This window comes from Bufo bufo, chromosome 3, assembly GCF_905171765.1.
Source record: "Bufo bufo chromosome 3, aBufBuf1.1, whole genome shotgun sequence".
NCBI classification, from domain to species: Eukaryota; Metazoa; Chordata; class Amphibia; order Anura; family Bufonidae; genus Bufo; species Bufo bufo.
Genome location: NC_053391.1, coordinates 596,030,824 through 596,037,843, shown reverse-complemented (window position 1 = coordinate 596,037,843; position 7,020 = coordinate 596,030,824).

Genomic DNA, 7,020 nt, shown 5'->3' with positions numbered 1-7,020 from the left:
ACTAAACTTTTAACAGCCCTCCTCACCGTGATTATGTGGTCGGGATGTTCATTCCCAGAGACCTAGGACCTGCCGAGCCGGCTGTGGTGGGATGCAGCTGGAATCCAGGTAAGTATGAACCCCACCATGGGTCCAGCCACTCTGAAGAGGTCTGTTAAAAAAGTTTAATCTTTGATAACCCTAGGCGCAGCTCACTCTGGCACTCAGGGATCAAGACTGGCATATGGGAACCCCACTCTTGATAAATGTCCCTCATTATCTTGTTGGAAGGTGAACATTCGGCCCAGCCTGAGGCCCTGAGCACTCTGGATCAGGTTTTTATTAACAATATGGCTTCCCCTCACCCCTGACTAGTGTCCCTTTCCTGCCGCTGAAAACACCCCCACAGCATGATGCTGCGCCCACCATGCTTCACTGTAGGGATAATATTGGGCAGGCGATGAGCAGTCCCTGGTTTCCTCCAGAAATGATGCTTAGAATTGAGGCCAAAAAAGTCATTCTTGGTTTCATCAGACCAGAGAATCTTGTTTCTCACAGTCGGAAAGACCTTAGGGATGAGTTCACACGGCGAGATTTCCGCGCGGGTGCAATGCGTGAGGTGAACACATTGCACCCGCACTGAATCCAGACCCATTCACTTCTATGGGACTGTTCACATGAGCTGTGATTTTCACGCATCACTTATGCGTTGCGTGAAAATCGCGGCATGCTCTATATTGTGCGTTTATCATGCAACGCAGGCCCCATAGAAGTGAATTGGGCTGAGTGAAAATCGCAAGCATCCGCAATCAAGTGCGGATGCAGTGCGATTTTCACGCATGGTTGCTAAGATGACAGTCTATTCACTGTATTATTTTCCCTTATAACATGGTTATAAGGGAAAATAATAGCATTCTTTAATACAGAATGTTTAGTAGATGGTCAATTGAGGGTAAAAAAATAATTAACTCACCTTCTCCTCTTGATCGCGTAGCTGCCGGCTGTGATGTCACCACAGGTCCTTTAGCCGGCAGCTCATGATTAAAGAAGTAAGAAGAGACCGGCAGCTACGCGATCAAGAGGAGAAGGTGAGTTAATTATTTTTTAACCCTCAATTGACCACCTACTAAGCATCTGTATCCCATCAGGCCCCTGTGATTTATTTGTATTAATTTTAGACAGCTGACTTAGAACCTCTTCCTCTGTAAAGACACATGCATCAAAAGATTCATTAGTCTTCTTTCCTAACAGGTCCTTTTCCTTCATTTTCCTTTGTAAAAACTGAACAGAAGTATTCATTGAGGCAGTCAGCTAGTTCTTTATCTTCTTCCATATACCTTCCTCCTTTTGTTTTCAATTTTGTAATTCCTTGTTTTAGTTTCCTTTTTTCATTTATGTATCTGAAGAATGTCTTATCGCCTTTTTTCCCTGACTGAGATAATTTCTCTTCTGCCTGTGCTTTAGAAGCTCTTATAACTTGTTTGGCCTCTCTCTGCCTAATCTTATACATTTTCCTGTTATCCTCGTTTTGTTTTTTTTATATATAATTATTAGGGGAGCACCGAAATGAAAATTCTGGTCCGAAACCGAAAATTCAGGATGCCCTTGACCGAAAACCGAAACCGAAACTGCCTTTTTGCCCAAATACTTTTAAAATACTTTTATTTTAATGATTGGCGCTGTTATGGAGAGGGGGATCTGTGGGTGGCGCTGTTATGGAGAGGGGGATCTGTGGGTGGCTCTGTTATGGAGAGGGGGATCTGTGGGTGGCGCTGTTATGGAGAGGGGGATCTGTGGGTGGCGCTGTTATGGAGAGGGGGATCTGTGGGGTGGCGCTGTTATGGAGAGGGGGGATCTGTGGGTGGCGCTGTTATGGAGAGGGGGATCTGTGGGTGGCTCTGTTATGGAGAGGGGGATCTGTGGGTGGCTCTGTTATGGAGAGGGGGATCTGTGGGTGGCGCTGTTATGGAGAGGGGGATCTGTGGGTGGCGCTGTTATGGAGAGGGGGATCTGTGGGTGGCGCTGTTATGGAGAGGGGGATCTGTGGGTGGCGCTGTTATGGAGAGGGGGATCTGTGGGTGGCGCTGTTATGGAGAGGGGGATCTGTGGGTGGCGCTGTTATGGAGAGGGGGATCTGTGGGTGGCTCTGTTATGAAGAGGGGGATCTGTGGGTGGCTCTGTTATGGAGAGGGGGATCTGTGGGTGGCGCTGTTATGGAGAGGGGGATCTGTGGGTGGCGCTGTTATGGAGAGGGGGATCTGTGGGTGGCGCTGTTATGGAGGGGGGGGATATGTGCACTGTTATGGGCATAACAGTGCACAGATCCCTTTTCCCATAACAGTGCACAGATCCCCCCTCCCCATAGCAGTGCCATAGACCGATCCCCCTACCCATAACAGCCCCGGCCCTGCTGCTCACAGCATCACTCACTGCATCTTTATTTTACCTTACAATCGTGACGCTCCAGTAACAACTCTGCAGGCAGAGCGGAGGGCGGCGTAACGTCACTTACTCACGTGACGCACCTGCTCCGCCCACTTTATGAATGAAGGAGGCGGAGCAGGCGCGTCACGTGAGTAAGTGACGTTACGCCGCCCTCCGCTCTGCCTGCAGAGTTCTTACTGGAGCGTCACGATTGTAAGGTAAAATAAAGATGCAGTAAACCGCCCGCCCGCAGATGGTGGGTGACAAATCCCACACCCCATATTTTCGGCCGATATGTAACAATATCGGCCGAAATGGATTAGGTACATTTTCGGCCGATATTTTCGGTGCACCCCTAATAATTATTAAATGCTATCTTTTTGTTTTTTATGATTTTGGCCACTTCTGCTAAGTACCACAGTGGTCTCTTCCTTTTTTTGCTTTTACTGACAAGCCTAATGCAATTATCTGTTGCCTTCAATAGTGCCACTTTTAAGTAGTCCCATTTCTCCTGGACTCCATTGAAACTGTTCCAATCTGATAGGGACTCTTATACCACTAATCTAATTTTAGAAAAGCCAGTTTTTCTAAAATCTAAAACTTTTGTTTTTGTGTGGTGTGACTCAGTCACTGTACTTATAGTAAACCACACTGACTGGTGATCACTAGATCCCAAGCTTTCCCCTACAGTAATATCAGATACCAAATTCCCATTTGTTAATACTAAATCTAAAATGGCCTCCTTCCGGGTTGGCTCCTCAACTACTTGCTGTAGAGATAATCCCAGTAGGGAATTTAGAATATCTGTACTCCTGGCAGAACTAGCTATTTTGGTTTTCCAGTTTACATCAGGAAGATTAAAGTCTCCCATAATGATAACTTCCCCCTTCAATGTCATTTTAGCTATTTCCTCAACTAGTAGATCATCTAATTCTTTGACTTGGCTAGGTGGTCTATATATCACACCTACACGAGTTACCTTATGATTATCAAGCTGCACGGTAACCCAAACTGACTCTAATTTGGTCTCACTAACTTGTATCAAATTAGATTTCATACTATCTTTCACATACAGGGCCACCCCTCCCCCTTCTTGCCTTCTCTGTCTTTCCTGTATAGAGAGAACCCTGGTATTGTTATATCCCAGTTATTACTCTCATTGAACCACTTCTCAGTAACAGCCACTACATCTATATTCTCAGATGCCATTATAGCCTCAAGTTCATTGATCTTATTCCCTAAACTGCGAGCATTTGTAGAGAAGACTCTGAGCTTGTCATTTCTTAACCTTTGTGCTACGGGGGGGGGGGGCAGGCAATCGGACTGCTGGGTTATCACTCTTTTGCCCCCCTTTACTAGTTTAAATGCTCCTTAGCAAATACTTGGAACTGTTCACTGAGGACATTTGTTACCTTGAGAGAAAGATGCAAACCATCTTTCTTGTACAGTTCTTTTCCATTCCAACGAGAGCTAACATGAGACACAAAGCCAAACCCTTAGTTCAGACACCATTCACCAAGCCATACATTGAATTCCTTAATGTGCATCTTCCTGTCATGCTGAAGATTATGCACAGGCAAAACGGCAGAGAATGAAACAGTTGATGCAACCTCCCGTATATCATTTCCAAGTGTGTGAAAAGCTTCCTTTACCTTTGAAACCTCATTGCAAGCCAGATCATTTGTCCCAAGATGGACAATAACATCCACCTCCCTTTCCTGCTTTGCTTGCCTAACAATATTAAGGATCTGTCGTCTATCCCTGCTAGCGGTAGCACCAGGGAGACATCTCACAAAACCATTTTCCTCAAACTTCACACCTCCTATGGTAGAAAGCCCACCAACAGCTTCTTGCTATCAGTCCTCACCTTATCCTTTTTGTCTTTGGCTGCAGTCTTACATACTTTAGGCATGGGGGATGATTGTTTCTCACCCACTGTGCTTGAGCCATCCTCCATGTTGCTCTTGCACTCTGAAAGTGCTGCAAATGAATTATGGAGAGCCACAGACTGTGGGACATGTCTTCTATCAACAACTCTCAGTCTACCAGAACCTGCAGTAACCCATCTTCCATTTCTAGGGGGCCTCTGTGGCAGTGGCATTGCAACGTTCTCAGCCTGAGTTTGTTTAACGGTTAATTTACAAATCTCAGATTTCAAAAATGCAATGTCCCGCTGCATTATGGAGAGCTGTCTACAGATCAGACAGCATCCAAACCTCTGAAGAGTGGAACCTGAAGTAAAAGCACAACAATTCCTGCACAGAACCAGGTCTGCCATTGTAAAGAGGGGAAAGATTATAAACAAACAAATCTTACTTGTTTAGATTGTATCCACCTCCAGATTATCTCCTGAATATCTCCAATGCACTTATAAAAATCAGCACTTGAAAAAAGCAGCAAGCTATAATAGCTTTCATGTGTCTTATAATAGCTTTCATGTGTCTTTACTGAGTTGAGGCTTCTTTCTGGTCATTTTGCCATAAAGCTCATATTGGTAGAATGCTCCAGTGATGGTTGATCTTCTGGAAGTTTCTTCCATCTTCACACGGGATCTTTGGAGCCATAGTGACCATTGGGTTCTTGGTCACCTCTCTTAAAGAGGACCTTTCACTTGTATAAACTATGTGAACTGAGTATGCTGCCATATAGAGCGGCGCCCGGGGATCTCACTGCACTTACTATTATCCCTGGGTGCCGCTCCGTTCTCCCGTTATAGGCTCCGGTACCTTTGCTCCTTAAGTTATAGTAGGCGGGTCTTCCCTTGTCCTGTGGGCGTCTCCTTCTCCTAGGCTGCAGCGCTGGCCAATCGCAGCGCACAGCTCACAGCCTGGTAGGTTTTTTTCTCCCAGGCTGTGAGCTGCGATTGGCCAGCGCTTGCAGCCTAGGAGAAGGAGACACCACACGAGGACAAGGGAAGACCCGCCTACTATAACTTAAGGAGCAAAGGTACCGGAGCCTATAACGTGAGAACGGAGCGGCGCCCGGGGATAATAGTAAGTGCAGTGAGGATCCCGGGCGCCGCTCTATATGGCAGCATACTCAGTTCACATAGTTTATACAGGTGAAAGGTCCTCTTTAACCACCTCAGGCCCCCAGTGCTTAAACACCCTGAAAGACCAGGCCACTTTTTACACTTCTGACCTACACTACTTTCACCGTTTATTGCTCGGTCATGCAACTTACCACCCAAATGAATTCTACCTCCTTTTCTTCTCACTAATAGAGCTTTCATTTGGTGGTATTTCATTGCTGCTGACATTTTTTCATTTTTTTGTTATTAATCGAAATTTAACGATTTTTTGCAAAAAAATGACATTTTTCACTTTCAGTTGTAAAATTTTGCAAAAAAAAACGACATCCATATATAAATTTTGCTCTAAATTTATTGTTCTACATGTCTTTGATAAAAAAAAAATGTTTGGGTAAAAAAAAAAATGGTTTGGGTAAAAGTTATAGCGTTTACAAACTATGGTACAAAAATGTGAATTTCCGCTTTTTGAAGCAGCTCTGACTTTCTGAGCACCTGTCATGTTTCCTGAGGTTCTACAATGCCCAGACAGTACAAACACCCCACAAATGACCCATTTCTGAAAGTACACACCCTAAGGTATTCGCTGATGGGCATAGTGAGTTCATAGAACTTTTTATTTTTTTGTCACAAGCTAGCGGAAAATGATGATTTTTTTTTTTTTTCTTACAAAGTCTCATATTCCACTAACTTGTGACAAAAAATAAAAAGTTCTATGAACTCACTATGCCCATCACGAAATACCTTGGGGTCTCTTCTTTCCAAAATGGGGTCACTTGTGGGGTAGTTATACTGCCCTGGCATTCTAGGGGCCCAAATGTGTGGTAAGGAGTTTGAAATCAAATTCTGTAAAAAATGACCTGTGAAATCCGAAAGGTGCTCTTTGGAATATGGGCCCCTTTGCCCACCTAGGCTGCAAAAAAGTGTCACACATCTGGTATCTCCGTACTCAGGAGAAGGGGGGGAATGTGTTTTGGGGTGTCTTTTTACATATACCCATGCTGGGTGAGAGAAATATCTTGGCAAAAGACAACTTTTCCCATTTTTTTATACAAAGTTGGCATTTGACCAAGATATTTATCTCACCCAGCATGGGTATATGTAAAAAGACACCCCAAAACACATTCCTCAACTTCTCCTGAATACAGAGATACCAGATGTGTGACACTTTTTTGCAGCCTAGGTGGGCAAAGGGGCCCATATTCCAAAGAGCACCTTTCGGATTTCACAGGTCATTTTTTACAGAATTTGATTTCAAACTCCTTACCACACATTTGGGCCCCTAGAATGCCAGGGCAGTATAACTACCCCACAAGTGACCCCATTTTGGAAAGAAGAGACCCCAAGGTATTCGCTGATGGGCATAGTGAGTTCATGGAAGTTTTTATTTTTTGTCACAAGTTAGTGGAATATGAGACTTTGTATGAAAAAAAAAATAAAATCATAATTTTCCACTAACTTGTGACAAAAAATAAAAAATTCTAGGAACTCGCCATGCCCCTCACGGAATACCTTGGGGTGTCTTCTTTCCAAAATGGGGTCACTTGTGGGGTAGTTATACTGCCCTGGCATTCTAGGGGCCCAAATGT